A 20,178-nucleotide genomic window follows, 5' to 3' on the forward strand; every position below is an offset into this window, starting at 1 on the left:
TAAGTGTTGCCTAAGTTGGTAATTAGTTGATTTCACAGTCCATAATCGCAATGGGATGTTTTAATATATCCCCAGAGTGAAAAGTAAAAAAGAACATTTCTTAGTATCCATGTTGGGGGATCACATGGAAATGCTGACAGCCTGAGAATGAAAGTCAAGTGCTCGCTGTCTGTTTTGAGAGTACTCTTGATTAAAAGGGGCAGGAATCACTACAGTAGTCTAGAAGTCAGTGTCCAGTCTGCTTTTTGTATGTCTCATGCATATTTGACAGTTAATGAATTTGAACCGAGAAGTCTGTGGGGAAGACATTTAGGGAAATATTCCCAGACTTACCCACATTTCTGTAATGAAATCCAGTATAACCATCTCCAACTCCATCTATACATTTCATTATGTCACAGGTCTCTATTCTTAATTCAAAACTTACTGTCCAGGTCACGCAGAGAAGTAAGGAAAAGAGAAAATTGCAGGAGATAAAGATTTCTCTTTGTAGAGTTTTGCATACTTACCAAATTTTGCATCAAACAAGACTATTTTAGTAAGATAAATACAGAAGTGATATCCACTATGTGCCATACTAGAAGAGTAAGAAAATTGCTAAAGTTCTGTTGTTCTAATGATACAGAAAAACTATGGTTTTGTTCATCTCAGCCTGTCAGTAGCCATGCTATTGGCTAGGAATGCCTGGGGGCACTCCCCTGAGCCATACTACTTGCGGTGAGCCTCTACAGACATGTCCCATCCAGAGCTGTGTTGTGACTGGACTGTTCCTTGTGGTTCTTCATATGACTGTAAGATGCACCTCACCAATGGCCATCATGGAACTTACAAGAACTAGGTTTAATACAAGTCCTGGAGAGTACATAGCACACCTGGGCCACATAGCAAGGTTGTGAGTACAGAGAGCATGCACACCGGGTGTTCTACATACGTTGGGGTCAAGGGTGGAGGGTGGTTCCCTACCTGTTGGTTCTATTGGCAGCTGTATTATACAACCAGCAAGGTTTATTCTAGATGGAGCTTTGAAGTGGATGTACTGTCAGGCACTTACCTACAATACAGAAGAGTTAAGTTTTCTGTAACATTTAAAAAAAAGCACCTTTCTGTAACATTAAAAGGGCACTTGAAATTACTATGGTTCAAATAAACTACAAAGAAAGAAAAACGGGAAAATCAGGGGAACACTATTCAAACATATGCACTCTAGCTGAAAGACTTGGAGAGTTATTTCTTACATGAACATTTTTTTTTGTGAAAGAACTGGAAATTCACTATTTAGGGGTCCATTTTTTTAAGTTTATTTATTTTGAGAGAGAGAGCAGGGGAGGGGCAGAGACAGAGAGAGGGAAACAGAGAATCCCAAGCAGGCTCCATGCACAGAGCCCAACACAGGGCTTGAACCTACAAACTGTGAGATCATGACCTGAGCTGAAGTTAAGAGTTAGACACTCAATTGACTGAACCACCCAGGCACTCGTAGGGGTCCATTTTTAATTTTAATTTTTTTAATGTTTATTTATTATTTTTGAGAGAGAGAGAGAGAGAGAGAGAGAGAGAGAATGAATGAATGAATGAATAGGGGAGGGGCAGAGAGAGAGGGAAACACAGAATCGGAAGCAGGCTCCAGGCTCTGAGCCATCAGCCCAGAGCCCGATGCAGGGCTCGAAGTCACGGACTGCCAGATCGTGACCTGAGCTGAAGTCAGACGCTTAATCAACTGAGCCACCCAGGCGCCCCAGGGGTCCATTTTTTAAATGAGGTAATGACAAACACAATACCATATTTATATCTTCTATATTTCTTTCCTGGCATGAATTTGCTGGAGTATTATATATAAATCAGTGCAAGGTTTTCCAACATTACTTACAATTATGGAACTCCCCTCTAAAAAGTATGACTTAACAAATTTTTCAAATATTCCATGCCTTTCTGGAGCTACTACCCAGTGTGCATCCTCACATAGTTTCGAAAGGATGAGGGCCACTTGAAGGCTTTCCCACACTGTTTACATGTGGGGTGTCTCTCCCGTGTGCATCCTCAAGTGCTTCTGTAAGGATGAGGACCAGCTGAAGGCTTTCCCACATGTGTACATTCATAAGGCTTCTCTCTGGTGTAGGTCCGCACGTGGCCTTGGAAGGATTTGGAAGAAGTGAAGGCTCGCTCACAATTTTTACGTTTATACAGTTTCTCTTCAGTGTGAATTCTTACATGTTCTCAAAAGGTTGAGGGCCAACTGAAGGCTTTCCCACACTGTTTGCACTCGTAAGGTTTCTCTCCAGTGTGGGTTCTCACATGCCCCTGGAAGGACTTGGGGGGACTGAACAATTTCTCACAGTGCCCACAGTTAAACAGCTTCTCCCCAATTTGCACTCTCACATGTATATGGAAGGTTTAGGGCCGAAAGCTTTCCTACACTCCTTACACTCATAGGGCTTCTCTCTAGTGTGAGTCTTTTAGTGTCTTTGAAAAGACTGGGGATAACTGAAGGGTTTTCCACATTGTTTACACTTACAGGGCTTCTTCCCAGTGTGTGTTATCACGTGTCTTCAGAAGGTTGAAGGATAACTGAAGGCTTTCCCACATTCCTTACACTTATATGGCTTCTCCCATGAGTATGAGTTCTCATGTGTCTGGTAAGACTGGTGATCTCTGGGACGGCTGTACCGCAATGCTTGCATTTATAGGTTTTCTCCCCTGTGTGACTCCTTATATGTTGAGAGAGGGAGTAGGGATGCCAGAAACTTTTCCCACATGACTTACATTCACAAGGCTTCTCTCCAGTGTGTGTTATCATGTGTCTTGGAAAGACTGAAGGATAAATAAAGACTTTTCCACATTCCTTACATTTATATGGCTTTTCTCCTATGTGCATTTGCACATGCCCAGTAAAACTTGAGAACTGACTGAAGGCTTGCCTGCACCACTTGCATTCATAGGTTTCCCCCTGAAGTGTGTATCTTCCTATGTTGAGTGAGGGAGTAAGAATGGTAAAAGTCTCTTCCACATAATTTGCATTCATACGGCTTCAGTGTGTGTTATCATGTGTCTTTGAAAGATTGAGGGATAAATGAAGGCTTTCCCACATTCCCTGCACTTATATGGCTTCTCCCCAGTGTGAGTTCTCATGTGTCTAGTGAGACTGGAGAATTCATGGAAGGTTTTCCCACACTGCTTGCATTCATTGTTTTCCTCTGTAGTGTGAATCCTGATATGCTGAGTGACGGAGCAGAAATAAAGAAAGGTTTTACCACGTAATTTACACCCATAGAGTTTCTCTCCAGTGTGAGTTCTCAGGCTTGTGGGACAAATGAAGGCCTGCTTGCACTCCTGACATGGATATGGTTTTTGCCCACAGTGAGATCTGACATGCCTCTTAAGGGAAGAAAGATGTATGAAGCCATTTCCACACTTGGTGCATTCATAGAGTTTTACTCCAGTAGAAATATTCTTGCGGGAATTAAGATGGGGACAGTGGCTGCACGTGTCTCTGTGTGGATTTCCTTCATTGCTTTCACAGAATCTGTCACAGGATTTCTGTTAAAAGTCAGAAGTACATTATCAATGTTATGTTTATTAGTGATTTGTTATTAGCAACTAGTAAGTATTATAACTAGATGACTAACTTCATTTTAGTATACAGGAAGTTTTTCTACCCTCTGTGGATTGTCTTAGAGTTCATTAAATGCCCTGGAAGTGACCTCAGCATGTTCACTGTTCATTACTATTTGTTATGTATGGGGTCTTCCTAGAATCATTCCTAACTGAATTATGCTTCAAACATTCAAGGTCTCAGTCAAGTTTTTGAAAACTTTCTTAAAATTCTAAATAAATAGATTTGGAGCTGGATTTTTTTTTTTTTAAAGTTCATGACCTACTAAAATTCTGTCCTGGGATTGCGACTTTTTTATCTTGTGAACGCAACTCACCTCAGATGTCTTGCATGGTTTCCATGCTGATCTTCAATGCTATGGTCTTCCCAATTTTTTCTAAAACGTAGGCACAAGAATTATTTCTTGTGAATTTCACTATTTTCTGTTCATTAGATATTTTTTTTCTCAAGTGCATCCTGTGGAACCAACCCACTGGCTTTAAACAGTGTCTTGTAATCAGAAACAAAAAGGTGAATGAACACATGAGAGGAAGAAGGCACTTCTGAGCAAAGAAAGACTTTGATGACTTTAGTGCTTTCAAAACTTCATCAATGGTAGGCAAAAGGGGTCAACATAGTACACTAGTAATGACTGTCACAAGGTTTCCAAGAAGAAACCTCTCTGTGAACCAAAACAACACATGAAGCCAATACCCAGACTATTGAAACCAAAAGAGCTTCAGGGCTTCTAAACCAAAACAAAAATAAAACCTCAGTTGTTTTTTGTTGTTGTTGTTGTTGTTGTTGTTTTGGAAAAGACTCAAGTTTTTATTCCAAACTCATTGCTCTTTTTTTTCTAAATATGTGTATTTATTTATTTTTCAATATATGAAGTTTATTGTCAAATTGGTTTCCATACAACACCCAGTGCTCATCCCAAAAGGTGCCCTCCTCAATACCCATCCCCCACCCTCCCCTCCCTCCCACCCCCCATCAACCCTCAGTTTGTTCTCAGTTTTGAAGAGTCTCTTATGCTTTGGCTCTCTCCCACTCTAACCTCTTTTTTTTTTTCCTTCCCCTCCCCCATGGGTTTCTGTTAAGTTTCTCAGGATCCACATAAGAGTGAAACCATATGGTATCTGTCTTTCTCTGTATGGCTTCTTTCACTTAGCATAACACTCTCCAGTTCCATCCAGGTTGCTACAAAAGGCCCTATTTCATTCTTTCTCATTGCCACGTGGTACTCGATTGTGTATATAAACCACAATTTCTTTATCCATTCATCAGTTGATGGACATTTAGGCTCTTTCCACAATTTGGCTATTGTTGAGAATGCTGCTATAAACATTGGGGTACAAGTGCCCCTATGCATCAGTACTGTATCCCTTGGGTAAATTCCTAGCAGTGCTATTGCTGGGTCATAGGGTGGGTCTATTTTTAATTTTCTGAGGAACCTCCACACTGATAAAACCTCAGTTTAATGAATACATTTCCACTACCATGGAGACATTATTAGATTCTAGGTCTGTGATGGCTGTGACCACATCTGTCTTATTTACCAGTGTATTCCTTTTCCACATTTCAAACCTAGGAAAAGCACAGATGAGAGATATTTGTTGGCCTGAAGCCATCCTTACCCACTGAGACCAGCATCACATCTCTGTAGAGGTTCTTCTGCACAGAATCCAGCAAAGACCACTCCTCCAAGGTGAAGTCCACAGCCACATCCTCAAAGACCACTGAGTCCTGACATATACAAGTGTGTGGAGGAAGAAGGGTAAGTCTGAAAGCACTGGGGAACTAAATCGATTCATAGAAGGTTCAAAACGGAACTTCTGGTCTCACAATATGTGACCTGACTGCTCATAGGCTTTCTTGAACCACTAAGGAATCAACCTTAACTCTACATTTATTATGACCACTCTTGTCTTACTCCTTTCTATCATTAGGCCCCAGACAGATATGCCATGCATATGAAATAAATACTTCTGTTGGAAATACTACTTTTGTTGCAGTAAAAGGGTAACAGAGTTCAATTATCCAAACCTATTTAAATAATCCTTTAGGACTCATTAAACTGAGTTCTAAAGCACATTCTTTAGGACTAGCCCTTGACCAGCTCCTGGGAGGAAACATGCAAACCCTTGAAATACAATGGTAACTCTGTGCATATAGGTGGGGCCTTGGGCCGTGGCAGAGCTCATGCTAACAATATGATTTTTTATTTTTTTTAATTTACATCCAAGTTAGTTAGCATATAATGCAACAGTAATTTCAGGAGTAGATTCCTTACTGCCCTTTATCCATTTAGCCCATCCCCCACCCTCAACCCCTCCATTAATGCTCTGTTCTCCATATTTAAGAGTCTCTTATGTTTTGTCCCCCTCCCTGTTTTTATATTATTTTTGCTTCCCTTCCCTTATGTTCACCTGCTTTGTATCTTAAATTGCACATATGAGTGAAGTCCTATGATTATTTGTCTTTCTCTGACTAATTACAGTTAGCATAATACCCACTAGTTCCATTCACATAGTTGCAAATGGCAAGATTTTTTTTTTTGATTGTCGAGTAATACTCCATTGTGTGTGTGTGTGTGTGTGTGTGTGTGTGTGTGTGTGTGTGTATATATATATATATATATATATACACATACCACATCTTCTTTATCCATTCATCTGTCGATGGCCATTTGGGCTCTTTCCATACTTTGGCTGTTGATAATGCTGCTATAAACATTGGGGTGCATGTGCCCCTTCGAAACAGCACACCTGTATCCCTTGGATAAATACCTAGCAGTGCAATTGCTAGCTCATAGGGTAGTTCTATTTTTAATTTTTTGAGGAACCCCCATACTGTTTTCCAGAGTGGCTGTTTCCCACCAGCAGTGCAAAAGTGTGCATCCTTGCCAACATCTGTGTTGCCTGAGTTGTTAATGTTAGCCATTCTGACAAGTGTGAGTTAGGTTCTCATTGTGGTTTATATTTCCCTGTTGATGAGTGATGTTGAGCATTTTTTCATGTGTCGGCCATCTGGATGTCTTCTTTGGAAAAGTGTCTACTCATATCTTTTGCCCATTTCTTCCCTGGATTTTTTTGGGGGTGTTGAGTTTGATAAGTTCTTTTTTTTTTAATTTTTTTTTCAACGTTTTTTATTTATTTTTGGGACAGAGAGAGACAGAGCATGAACAGGGGAGGGGCAGAGAGAGAGGGAGACACAGAATCGGAAACAGGCTCCAGGCTCTGAGCCATCAGCCCAGAGCCCGACGCGGGGCTCGAACTCACGGACCGCGAGATCGTGACCTGGCTGAAGTCGGACGCTTAACCGACTGCGCCACCCAGGCGCCCCAAGTTTGATAAGTTCTTTATAGATTTTTGATACCCTTTATCTGATATGTCATTTGCAAATATCTTCTCCCATTCTGTCAGTTGCCTTTTAGTTTTGCTGTTTCCTTCGCTGTGCAGAAGCTTTTTATTTTGATGAGGTCCCAGTAGTTCATTTTTGCTTTTGTTTCCCTTGCCTCCGGAGACATGTTGAATAAGAAGGTGCTGCAGCCAAGGTCAAAGAGGTTTTTCCCTGCTTTCTCCTCGAGGATTTTGATGGCTTCCTGTCTTCCATTTAGGTCTTTCATCCATTTTGAGTTTCTTTTTGTGTAGGGTGTAAGAAAGTGGTCCAGGTTCATTTTTCTGCTCATCGCTGCCCAGTTTTCCCAGCACCACTTGCTGAAGAGACTTTCCATTGGATATTCTTTCCTGCTTTGTCTTCTCTATTCTTGATCTACGTGTCTGTTCTTGTGCCCATACCATACTGTCTTGATGATTACAGCTTTGTAATACAGCTTGAAGTCCAGGATTGTGATGCCTTCTGCTTTGATTTTTTTTTTTTTCCAAGATTGCTTTGGCTATTTGAGAACTTTTCTGGTTCCATACAAATTTTAGGATTGTTTGTTCTAGCTCTGTGAAGAATGCTGGTGTTATTTTGATAGGGATTGCATTGAAGATTTTTCCATTTTTTGGTGTCTTCAATTTCTTTCATAAGCTTTCTATACTTTTCAGTGTATAGATTTTTTACCTCTTTGGTTGGATTTATTCTTAGGTATTTTATGGGTTTTGGTGCAGTTATAAATGGGATCGATTCCTTGATTTCTCTTGGTGTATAGGAATGCAACAGATTTCTGTGCATTGATTTTATATCCTGCAACGTTGCTGAATTCATGGATCAGTTCTAGCAGTTTTTTGGTGGAATCTTTTCGGTTTTCCATATAGAGTATCATGTCATCTGCAAAGAGTAAAAGTCTGACCTCCTCCTGGCCGATTTCGATGCCTTTTATTTCTTTGTGTTGTCTGATTGCAGAGGCTAAGACTTCCAATACTATGTTGAATAACAGTGGCAAGAGTGGACATCCCTGTCGTGTTCCTGACCTTAGGGGGAAAGCTCTCAGTTTTTCCCCCATTGAGGATGATATTAGCATTGGGTCGTTCATATATGGCCTTTATGATCTTGAGGTATGATCCTTCTGTCCCTACTTTTTGAGGGTTTTTATCAAGAAAGCATGCTGTATTTTGTTAAATGCTTTCTCTGCATCTACTGAGAGGATCGTGTGGTTCTTGTCCTTTCTTTTATTGATGTGATTAATCACATTGATTGTTTTGTGGATATTGAACCAGCCCTGCATCCCAGGTCTAAATCCCAGCTGGTCATGTGTGGGAGATGTAGGAGAAAAACATCAAAGGAAAAGACTTCAAACGAAAGGCTGGAGCAGGTGCAAGGCCTTAGGACATGTTTTCACAGCTGAACGTGGCTGCTGCTCTTAAGGAATGCCTTGAGGCATTAGCATTGTCCAGGGCCGGATCCTCCTTCACTCCCGACCCTTCCTGACTTCATAAAGAACAATTATCTAGAAATTCAACCTTGAAAAACAAAACCATTAAGTTGATTAATACACTTGCTGAGCTGACTTTATGCACGTAGCCTTTAGCAATTTCCCTACTAAAAGGGGGCTTCATTCTGGAGTCGGGGCCTCATTCCAACTCGAGTATGAGGACCTTCACTTAACTGCATTTTGCTTGCAGACTCTTCTTTTGCGACTCCAGCCATACTCTCTGCAACATCTGGTGTAGTCGGCAGGATACAGTGCGGCAAACAGTTTTCGAGACTACTTTTGGTTTACAGTCGCGAAGGACCAAAGTGGAGCGGTAGGACAGGTAAATCTCAGCTTTGGGATAGTGAAGTTACAGGAAACTCCCAATCTCATGATTAAGAGGCTTACTCTAAATTATTCTGTACTTTATTAGAGTTCAGGAGTCAAAGTAAAAAGGGGAACTTTTGATGAGCTCTGGTAGTTGGTTAGAAAACACTGCTATTGATTTACCCCTTCTGGAAAAAATCTTTTAAACCTTAAACAATGGAGATTGATTATGAAAATGCTTAGATGCACTCATCAAAATGGAGATACCATTTCCTTACAAGTCTGGTCTTTATGCTCCTTAATTGAGATGGCTTTACAGCCTTTACATCTGACACAGAACAAAATATAGGTTCACCTAAATGAAAACTCATCCGGAAGAAGGAGACGAGTCGGATTTTACATCCAATAGTTTTGAGGATGAGTCTCCTTCTGAGGGAATCAAGGCTGTAGCACCTGAGGAAAATACTTTACCAGGATGGCCTCCGCCACCACCCACAAATGATAATTTGGAGGCTATTGCCCCCCCCCCCTTATAATAAAGGACACCCCCCTCTCCTTTACCTGAGGATACAAAAATTCCTACTCATATTAAACAAAAAACTGCCTGTCCAGTTACTTTCAATACTTTTTATTTTTTTTTATTAAATTTTTTTTTCAACGTTTTATTTTATTTTTGGGACAGAGAGAGAGAGACAGAGCATGAACGGGGGAGGGGCAGAGAGAGAGAGGGAGACACAGAATCGGAAGCAGGCTCCAGGCTCCGAGCCATCAGCCCAGAGCCCGACGCGGGGCTCGAACTCACGGACCGCGAGATCGTGACCTGAGTTGAAGTCGGACGCTTAACCGACTGAGCCACCCAGGCGCCCCGGGATGGGCCCTTTTAAATCTAATACGGAATGCTCTGGTTGTGGGAAAATCAGCCATAGGAAGAAAGACTGTCAAAAAATGAAGGACAAATTTATGATAATAGTACCAGTACTAATAATCTACCCATATCGATACCTCCAACTGCTTTATGCCCTCATTGTGAAAAAGGACATCGTCGGGCCAATCAGCGCCATTCCAAATATCACACAGATGGGGCATTCTCTTTAATCTTCTAATATTGATCAAAATCAGGGAAACTTCTCACGGGGCCTAGCTCAGGGCCTAACAAACAAAATGAGCCTTTATCCAGTCAGCAATGGGTCTCAACACCGCAACACCGACGGGTCACAGACCTCTGTCATGCAACAACTGGGAGTGCTGCCTTCGATCTCCCTGCTATTCACCCAGTTGTTTCATAGCCATCTTTAGGTGTTGTTAAAGTTAGAACAGGGGTTTATGGGCCTTTGGAAAAAGACACAGTAGGCCTTATTTTTACACGGAGTAGTCTTCCACTCAAAGGTATTCATGTATATCTGGTGTTATTGACCGTGATTATGAAAATGAAATTCAAGTTATGATATCGACCGATAACCCTTATACTATTCAACCAGGGGATAAAATTGCTCAGTTACTTATTCTTCCTTATGTAGGGGGCCAAAGCAATCCTGTTCTTCAAAATGGAGGTTTTGGTAGTACTGGCAAACAACCATATTGGCAAACTTTTTTGAAAGATCCTCACCCCGAAACACATCTTAAAATTAATAATACATCTTTTATAGGATTAGTGGACACTGGAGCTGACATAACCATCATATCTGAAAAGTTATGGCCTTCATCTTGGCCTGTCGACAACGTACCTGTAAGTTTTACAGGACTTGGCTCCTTAGGGCGAATAAAAAGAAGCCAACAAATTATGAGATGTGAAGGACCCAAGGATCAATTCTTAAACCCTATGTGGCTAACATTGCCATTAATCTGTGGGGCAGAGACTTACTTCAACAATGGGGTGCATATATTAATATCCCGTCTATACTCAAAGTAAAAATAAAATGTGCGTCATGGGATATGATCCATTGAAGAGATTAGGTAAAAATCAACGGGCATTAAAACACCCCTTGATATTTTCCCCAAACATAAAACCGTAGGGCTAGGATATCCAAATTTACCCTAACGGCCACTGCCAGGGAACAAAAATATGCGCTGCCTTTAAATGGCTTATTGATGAGCCCATATGGATAGAGCAGTGGCCGCTTTTTCAAGAAAAAACTGGCAGCTTTAAAATCTTTAGTTTCCGAACAATTAGAAGCGGGACATATTGAACCCTCAACTAGTCCCTGGAATTCTCCAGGTTTTGTTATTTAAAAAAAAATCTGGGAAACGGAGAATGCTGAGTGATCTCTGAGCCATAAATAAAATCATACAGCAAACGGGGCTCTACAGCCTGGCCTTCTGACGCCTGTTGTTATCCCTCGAGATTGGAAAATTATAGTTAGTGATCTTAAGGATTGTTTCTTCTCCATTCCCTTAAGCCCTAAAGAATCTGAGCGATTTGCATTCTCCGTTCCTGTGGTTAATCATGAAGAGCCCATAAGCCGATTTCAATGGAAGGTTTTACCCCAAGGAATGTTAAATAGTCCCACTCTTTGTCAGCTCTTTGTTGCAGAACCTCTCCGATATTTACAGTCTCAGTTTCCTCATGCTAAGACCATCCATTACATGGATGGCATCCTATTAGCTTTACCCGAATGACATGATTTATATGCACTCTTTTTAGCAGCTCAGACAACCCTCTCAGAATATGGCCTTATTATTGCAGAAGACAAAATTCAGCTTGAAGATCCCTTATTCCATTTAGGTCAAAAATTAGTACAAAATTCAATAATGCTTCAAAATGTTCAAATTCGTAGAGATACTTTGCATACTTTAAATGACTTCCCGAAGTTATCAGGAGACATTAATTGGCTAGGGCCTACTCTGGGCATACCTACTTATCAACTGACTCATCTTTTTGATCTACTTAAAAGGGATTCCAGTTTAAATAGCTCTAGAAAATTCCGGAAGCATCCCAAGAACTACAGTGGATTGAGCAGAAAATTGCTTCCAGTCAGCTTCCTCGAATTAACCCCTCACTACCCGTCTCTTTGTTAATTTTACCGTCACCCCATTCCCCTACAGGAGTGCTTTGGCAGGCTAATGGAATCATGGAATGGATATTTCTAGCCAACAAAGCCCTTAAAAAATTATCTACATATTTAGACAAAATAGGAATGTTAATTTTTAAGGGTTGAGAGAGACTTCGGGAAATAACAGCCCAAGACCCTGAGACAATCATAGTACCTCTATCTCATGCACACAAATATCCATGGCATATCGACAGTGCATTTCATGGCAACTTGGAGTTGCAGATTATATAGGTCCCATCGACAACCATTATCTAAATCCAAATTAATTGGATTTATCAAAACCACCTCCTTCATCATGCTTCGAGTTGTACAATCAGTACCTGTAAATGGACCTAATTATTTCATGGATGCCAACAAGTCTGGCTATTCTGCATATTATGATCCTACTTCTAAATGTGTAAAATCCCTGTATGCCTCAGTACAAAAGGCTGAACACTTGGCCATATTCTATTGCTTAAAGACGTTCCCTCCTCCATCAATATCATAATGGATTCAGCCTATTCTAAGCAAGTGATTGAAAATTTGGAAATCATTAATATTTACTCAGATGGCTCAGAATTGTCTGACTTATTCCTTCAGGTCCAATAATATCTTCAGCACCAATCCCATCCTATATACATTACTCACATATGATCTCATTCTGGCCTCCCCAGCCCCTTGGCAGAAGGAAATGCTACAGCGGATTCCTTATTGACAGCCCCTGTTCCTACAGCACAAGATTTTCACAATCTTATTCTAATGCTTAAAGGCCTAAGTAAACGCTTTTCTATTCCCCTTAAACAAGCTAGAGAAATCATCACACACTGCCCTACTTGTGGGCCTATTGTCATTCCTCCGTACTCCCAGGGGGTTAATCCCGGAGGTCAGTAACCTAATGACTTATGGCAAATGGGTGTTACTCATGTTCTGCAATTCGGCTGCTTTGCATATGTACATATATCAGTAGATACATATTCCGGTTTTATACGGGCTACACCTTTGACAGGGAAAAAACCAGCCCACGTTATACAGCATCTTTCAGAAGCGCTTGACACGACGGGGCTCCCCCGGAATCTTAAAACTGACAATGGCCCGGCTTATACTTCTCACACTTTCCTTGTATTTTGCCAAAAACGGGGCATTCCTTATAATCCACAGGGTCAAGCCATTATTGAACACACTGATCATACATTAAAAACCATGTTACAAAAACAAAAACGGGGATATGGCCTTGAATCCAAAGAATCAGTTAATGAAAACATTACTTACACTTAATTTTTTGGATTTAAGAGGTGAACAAGAGTTCACCACAGCCGGAAAACCTCACACAATCTTTAATACCAGACCCCTTTCATAACCGATATTTTGGAAAAATGATAATAACCAATGGTGCCTGGATATGTTAAATTGTGGAGTCAAGGATTTGCTCTTGTATCCACAGATAGAGATATCTGGCTTCCAGCCTGGCGATCAAAACCACGATATGAACAGTTGGACGAAGACAAAAAGATTCGACAATTTTCGACCACTGGAGGAAGATATGGAAGAATTAAGCCTGGAACCCAAGATTATAAGGAAGGTAGAAATAAGAACCAAAAATACAATGAAAGCCAAACCTCCAACATGGGGACAAGTGAAGATGACTCAAGAAGCCGAACAGATCCTCCAAAAAATGGGAACACTTAAGACTTCTACTGTGTTTATTGCCATGATGTCGGTTGTTACTTTAACTGGGAGTGCTAAAGAGAATCACACATATTGGGCTTATATTCCAAATCCACCTCTTAATAGATTAATTACATAGGATGATCCCTCTTTCCAGGCTTACGTAAATGATTCAGTCTGGTTGCCTGACCTTATGATAATAGAGGTCCACTTAAACCAGAAGAAGAAGGAAAAGTAATCCCTGAATATTCTGTAGGTGCAGAGGGGCCACCTATATGCTTTGGAACAGGTGACCACTGTGTTTCATTCATAGGCATGGATAGCAGAAATACCCAATGGGATTAATGTCCCCATACTGTATTTACTACAAGGGGTCTCCATGAGAAGTCAAAAAACTACATACAATTACCCTCCTAAATTGCCTTGATGTCAAGAAAAACCATAAATCCTGAGGAACGGATTCATTGGGAGCTCTGTAGAGGAGAAGTTGGTAGAGTTCTTCTTAATACTTCCAAAGGAAGCGTCATTGATTGGGCCCCTGTAGGCTCTGCTCAGACCAAATACTCCAAAAAAGAGCTCTGATGGTGTCGATATCATGACGACATCCTTTCGGATATAACATCTGAACCCACTGTATGGCATGAAGGAGGGATGACTCCCCCCCAGCCCACGTTTACCTGATGGGCCAGTTCATTCCGAGCTTTGGAAAATTGGTACTGGATCATTAGGCATGTCCTCTTGGAAAGGCTGCTTAATGTCTCAAGTAAATTCTCCCTCTTTTTTAGATTAAATGAGACTCATAAAATTCAAGCGTGTGTCAGACTTCCTTTTCTGTTTATGTTAGGTATGCCTCATTGGGACCCTGAAAACAATCTTCTTACTTGCCATGATTGCTCTTTTTATACTTAATTTTATCCCTTTAAACAGGAGAGACAAAGCTTATACATCCTTAAGGCATGAAATCGGGTTTGGATGCCTGTAATTATGGATTGGTCTTGGCAATACTCCCCTGAAATGTTTCTCATAGATGAAATATTAAAACGTGTATTACATTGCACCTGATGATTTGTAGCTTTACTGGTAACCACTGTACTTGGGATTATAGCTATTGCAGCTACAGCTGGTTTTGCGCTGCACCAGACTGTACAAACTACCCACTTTGTACAACACTGGCATCAAAATTCAGAAAGACTATGGAACAGCCAACGGTTGATTGATAGCCAACTAGAGAGCCAATTATCTGACTTGCAACAAGCCGTTCTTTTTCTAGGAGATCAACTGATTAGTTTACAACAACAGGTAAAGCTTCAATGTGATTGGAATGTAACCACCTTTTGTGTCACTCTCCATGTATATAATCAGTCCAAGATATCATGGGACCTTGTGCATCGACACCTTCTTAAGGTAATACCTCCACGGATATAGCCCAATTGCAAAAGGACATTTATGATACATTCAAAAATAAACTTGAGATGCTTTCTGGTGCTCCCTCTCTAACTGAGATAACTAATTGAATCTCAGAATTGAATCCAATGAATTATACAAAACCCTTAAGCTTTTCTGCGATTGGTATTCTTATATTAACCTTTGTCTTGTTTGGATATACCTAGTCTAGAGAAGAGGCCAATGACGAAGCCAAGAATATGCCTCACAAGCCTCTGTCTTTGTAGTTCAGCTTTGCCAAATGAAAGAAAAAGGGGAAGATGTGGAAGATGTAGGAGAAAAACATCAAAGGAAAAGACCAAAAGGGAAAGGCTGGAGCAGGTGCAAGGCCTTAGGACATGTTTTCACAGCTGAACGTGGCTGCTGCTCTTAAGGAATGCCTTGAGGCATTAGCATTGTCCAGAGCCGGCTCCTCCTTCACTCCCAACCCTTCCTGGCTTCATAAAGAACAATTATCTAGAAATTCAACCTTGAAAAACAAAACTATTAAGTTGATTAATACACTTGCTGAGCTGACTTTATGCACGTAGCCTTTAGCAATTTCCCTAGTAAAAGGGGGCTTCATTCTGGAGTTGGGCCTCATTCCAACTCGAGTATGAGGACCTTCACTTAACCATTTTGCTTGCAGACTCTTGTTTTGCGACTCCGGCCATACTCCCTGCAACAGTCATGGTGAATAGTTTTCTTAATGTATTGTTGGATCCGGTTGGCTAATTTTGAGGATTTTTGCATCCATATTCATCAGGGAAATTGGTCTATAGTTCTCCTTTTTAGTGGGGTCTTTGTCTGCTTTTGGAATCAAGGTAATGCTGGCTTCATAGAAAGAGTTTGGAAGTTTTCCTTCCATTTCTACTTTTTGGAACAGCTTCAAGAGAATAGGTGTTAACTCTTCCTTAAATGTTTGGTGAAAGCCATCTGGCCCTGGACTCGTTTTTTGGCAGATTTTTTTATTACTAATTCAATTTCTTTACTGGTTATGGGTCTATTCAAATTTTCTATTTCTTCCTGTTTCAGTTTTGGTAGTGTATATGTTTCTAGGAATTTGTCCATTTCTTCCAGATTACCCATTTTATTGGCGTATAATTGCTCATAATATTCTATTATTTTTATTTCTGCTGTGTTGGTTGTGATCTCTCCTCTTTCATTCTTGATTTTATTTATTTGGGTCCTTTCCTTTTCCTTTTTGATCAAACTGGCTAGTGGTTTATCAATTTTGTTAATTCTTTCAAAGAACCAGCTTCTGGTTTCATTAATCCGTTTTTTTGTTTTTGTTGTTTTGGTTTCGCTTGCACTGATTTCTGCTGTAATCATTTCCTGCCTTCTGCTGGTTTGGGGTTTTATTTGCTGTTCTTTTTCCAGCTCTTTAAGGTGTGAGGTTAGGTTGTGCATCTGAGACCTTTCTTCCTTCTTTAGGAAGGCCTGGATTGCTATATACTTCCCTCTTATGACTGCCTTTGCTGTGTCCCAGAGGTTTTGGTTTATGGTGTTATCATTTTCATTGGCTTCCATGTACTTTTTAATTTCCTCTTTAACTTTTTGGTCAGCCCATACATTCTTTAGTAGGATGTTCTTTAGTCTCCAAGTATTTAACAGTGTGATTTCTGATGCATGCCTCCTTTTGTACACCTGGGGCCTTGGGGCACATTGTATCAGACTTCTAGAGGAACTGGATGCTAAGAAGCTAAGACCAGCAACATGGGCATGCCCATGACCAATCCTCAAATAAAATCCAAGGCCTCCAAGGTTCACCGACTACAAATATTTCACAAATGTTTTCACACATTAAGCTCTATCGGTACAATTTCATTGAGAGGGGATGAGTTGGACCTTGAGCCTGATATCTCCTGGATTCTGCCCCATGTTCCTTTTCCATTCACTAATTTCAATACAGACCCTTTCCCAGTAATAAACTGCAGCACTGTGCATAACAGCTTTTCTGAAATAAGTCCTTCTCTGGAATAAATATTTCCCTGAGTCCTCATAGTGAGTCCTCACATCTGAGGTTGGTGTTGGAGACCTGACACAGAGAACCATCAACTCCCTGGGTTATAAAGTAATTCACTACAAGGGCTAATGGTAGTTTAAAACGGTCAGGATAATTAGTGAACTTGCAGACTGATTGGTTATACAATCCAAAGAACAGAGAGAATAAAAATGTGGAAGTAATGTGGGGTACTGCCTAGTGTACCAACATACATGTGATGGCCATACAAGAACAGGAGAGAACAAATACTCAAGAAATAATGGCTAAAATGGGGCACCTGGGTGGCTCAGTCGGTTGAGCATCTGACTTTGGCTCAGGTCATGATCTCGCCATTCATGAGTTTGAGCCCCACGTCGGGCTCTGTGCTGACAGCCTGGAGCCTGTTTTGGATTCTGTGTCTCCCTCTCTCTCTGCCCTCCCCTGCTCATACTCTCTCTCTCTCAAAAATAAATATTAAAAAAAATTTTAAGAAGTAATGGCTAAAAATGATCCAAAGTTATTGAAAATCAAATACGCATCTAGACGCTCAATGGACTGATTCCAAAGAGTAAAACTGCAAATAGATCCACGAGCAGATATATCGTAGTAAAAATTGTGGAAGTTAGGCCTGAGGAGGGATCACGAAAGCAGCAAGAGAAAAACCTGTCACCTAAAAGGGAACCACAATGAGACAAGTGCTGATCCTCAGCAGAGACAGCAGAGGTCAAAGGGAATGGAATAACATTTGTGGAGTGCTGAGAGAATGAGCAGCTGCCAATAAAGAATCTGCATCCAGAAAGCTAACTTCCAACAGTGAAGGCAAAATGAACGCATTTCCAAATAACAAAAATCGAAGAATTTTTTTTCCTAAGAGAAGCACCTTATAAGAAAATACTAAGAAAATTCCTTCAACTGGTAGCAATCGAAGGGTGGTGCTAATATGGCAACATGGGAGGAGGACTCCAGGCTTGCCTCATCCCTCTAATGCAGGTAGATAGCATCAAATCACTCTGAATGCCTAAGAGATCAATCTGGGGACTGACAGAACAAACTGCACATAACTAGAGGGAGAGGCGAGGCCACACTGAGGAAGTTAGGAAGGGTGGAGATGTGGTTTGGGGGAGAAACAGATGGCGGGTGCCATGGAGGAAAGGGAGCCTTGGTTGCAGAGAAAGGTGAGAGAAGATTGATCACACAGGGATAGGGACAAGGGGAACACTTCTCCAAAACCATTGCCTGGGAAAATGAGAGGAGCGGACCAGCAGGGCTCAAACACTGGAGTTTCAGAGGTTGGCATGCTTGTCTGGGATAGAGACCTGAGACCACTGCCCTACTCCTAGAGAGAAGGCAGGCAAACAATCCTGGGGCTGACTGTATGATCTCAGGATCACCAAAGGGGCAGAGGGAGAGACTTTCCTCTTTATGGAGTGCATCTGTGAGAGGTGACATTCGCAGAGTCACCTCTCAAGGGACAGAAGAGCCCACAGGTGCCATTTCCCTCACCCCTCAGCATAGGCACAGAGACACCTGTTGAGGGGTGGTTAAATGGACACTGGCTGTTTAGCCTGCTTGCTCCAAATGCCATGCCCCTGTGATCTGGTATGGCTGCCTTTCTGAGTCAAACCTGCATCAATCCCAGCATGGTGAGACCCTTCCCATAGGACCAGTGCAGGTCCCTGCCACACCAGGTCCCTGAAATTTGTAATTTTAAAAGTCAGCAAGCTTGTGGGGCACGTGGGTGGCTTAGTCGGTTAAACATCCAACTCTTGGTTTTGGCTCAGATCATGATCTCCTGGCTTGTGAGTTCAAGCCCCACACTGGGCTCTGTGCTGACAGTGCAGAGTCTACTTGAGGTTCTCTGTCTCCTCCTCTCTCTCTGCCCTTCCCCCACTCTCTCTCAAAAATAAACATTTAAAAAATTTTTTAAAGGAAATAAACATCAGCCAGCTTTGGACAGAGTCCAAAGTACACTGCACTACTCCAGGGAGACAAGCAACCCAGACACAGTGTAAGAATAGCGATCTGAAAAAAACCTAGGGCGCCTTTGTTCACTCTTCTGGGAGGGCATCCCTGAGAGCAGCAAATTCACGGGCAAAAGAACTGGTTGGTGCCATTTCCCTACCCCACCCCTCAGCATAAACCAACTTCAGTAAACAGCACAGCATCAACACTGGCTACCTAACCTGCTTACACCAAGTCCCACCTCCTTGTGCTCTGCAGGTACTGCTGGCCCAGGAGGAGGACACAGGCTTTCCTAACACAGAGAAGAAGACAGAGACCTAGACAAAATTCTAAGATAGAGGAATTCATCCTAAAAGAAAGAATAAAAAGAGGTCATGGCCAGGGATCTAACTGAAGCAGACATAAATAGTATGCCTGAAACTGAATTTAAAGCAACAAAGAACTTGAGATCCTAGTCAGGATTTCAGCTGTAACTGAGATTTGAAACCATGTAGGTGTAATGAACACAAGGATGGAAGAAGCACAAGAATGAATAAGTGATATAGAAGATAAAATTATGGAGAAAAAAATGAAGCTGAACAAAATAAAGAAAGAAAAAGTATAGATCTTGAGAGTAGACTCCTGGAACTCAGTAACTCAATCCAACGTAATAATATTCATATCATAGGAGTCCCAGGAGAAGAAGAAAAGGGGCAGAAAGTTTATTTGAGGCAATAATAGCTGAAAACTTCCCTAACCCGGGGAGGAAAATGGACATCCAAATCCAGAAGGCACAAAGAACTCACATCAAAATCAAGACATGGTGTAGTTAAATTTGCAAAATATAGGGGCGCCTGGGTGGTGCAGTCGGTTAAGCGTCCGACTTCAGCCAGGTCACGATCTCGCGGTCCATGAGTTCGAGCCCCGCGTCAGGCTCTGGGCTGATGGCTCAGAGCCTGGAGCCTGTTTCCGATTCTGTGTCTCCCTCTCTCTCTGCCCCTCCCCCGTTCGTGCTCTGTCTCTCTCTGTCCCAAAAATAAATAAAACGTTGAAAAAAAAATTTTTAAAAAAATTGCAAAATATAGAGATAAGGAAAAATTCTAAATTCAGCAAGACAAAGGAAGTCACTAACTTACAAGGGAAGACAAATAAGGTTAGCAGCAGGTCTCTCCACAAAACTTGGCAGACCAGAAGAGAGTAGCATGATATATTCAATGTGCTGATTGGGAAAAATCTGCAGCCAAGAATATTCTGTCTAGCAAGGCTATTATTCAGAATAGAAGGAGAAATAAAGAATTTCCCAGACAAAAACTAAAGGATTACTGACCAATAAACCAGCCCTGCAAAAAATATTAAAAGTGAA

General features: G+C 41.3%; 1 long non-coding RNA gene and 1 pseudogene across 1 annotated transcript; one reads left to right on the plus strand and one right to left on the minus strand.

The window, feature by feature from the left end:
* Window positions 1–1,797: 1,797 nt before the first annotated feature.
* LOC125160331 (zinc finger protein 555-like) lies at window positions 1,798–5,336 on the minus strand (annotated as a pseudogene).
* Window positions 5,187–13,362, plus strand: LOC125160332 (uncharacterized). The gene is made up of 3 exons (XR_007150216.1): window positions 5,187–5,366; window positions 8,659–8,790; window positions 13,245–13,362. It is a non-coding gene; the product is annotated as an uncharacterized LOC125160332 (long non-coding RNA).
* The last annotated feature ends 6,816 nt before the right edge of the window (window positions 13,363–20,178 follow it).

Source organism: Prionailurus viverrinus, chromosome A2 (assembly GCF_022837055.1).
Source record: "Prionailurus viverrinus isolate Anna chromosome A2, UM_Priviv_1.0, whole genome shotgun sequence".
Taxonomy (NCBI): Eukaryota; Metazoa; Chordata; class Mammalia; order Carnivora; family Felidae; genus Prionailurus; species Prionailurus viverrinus.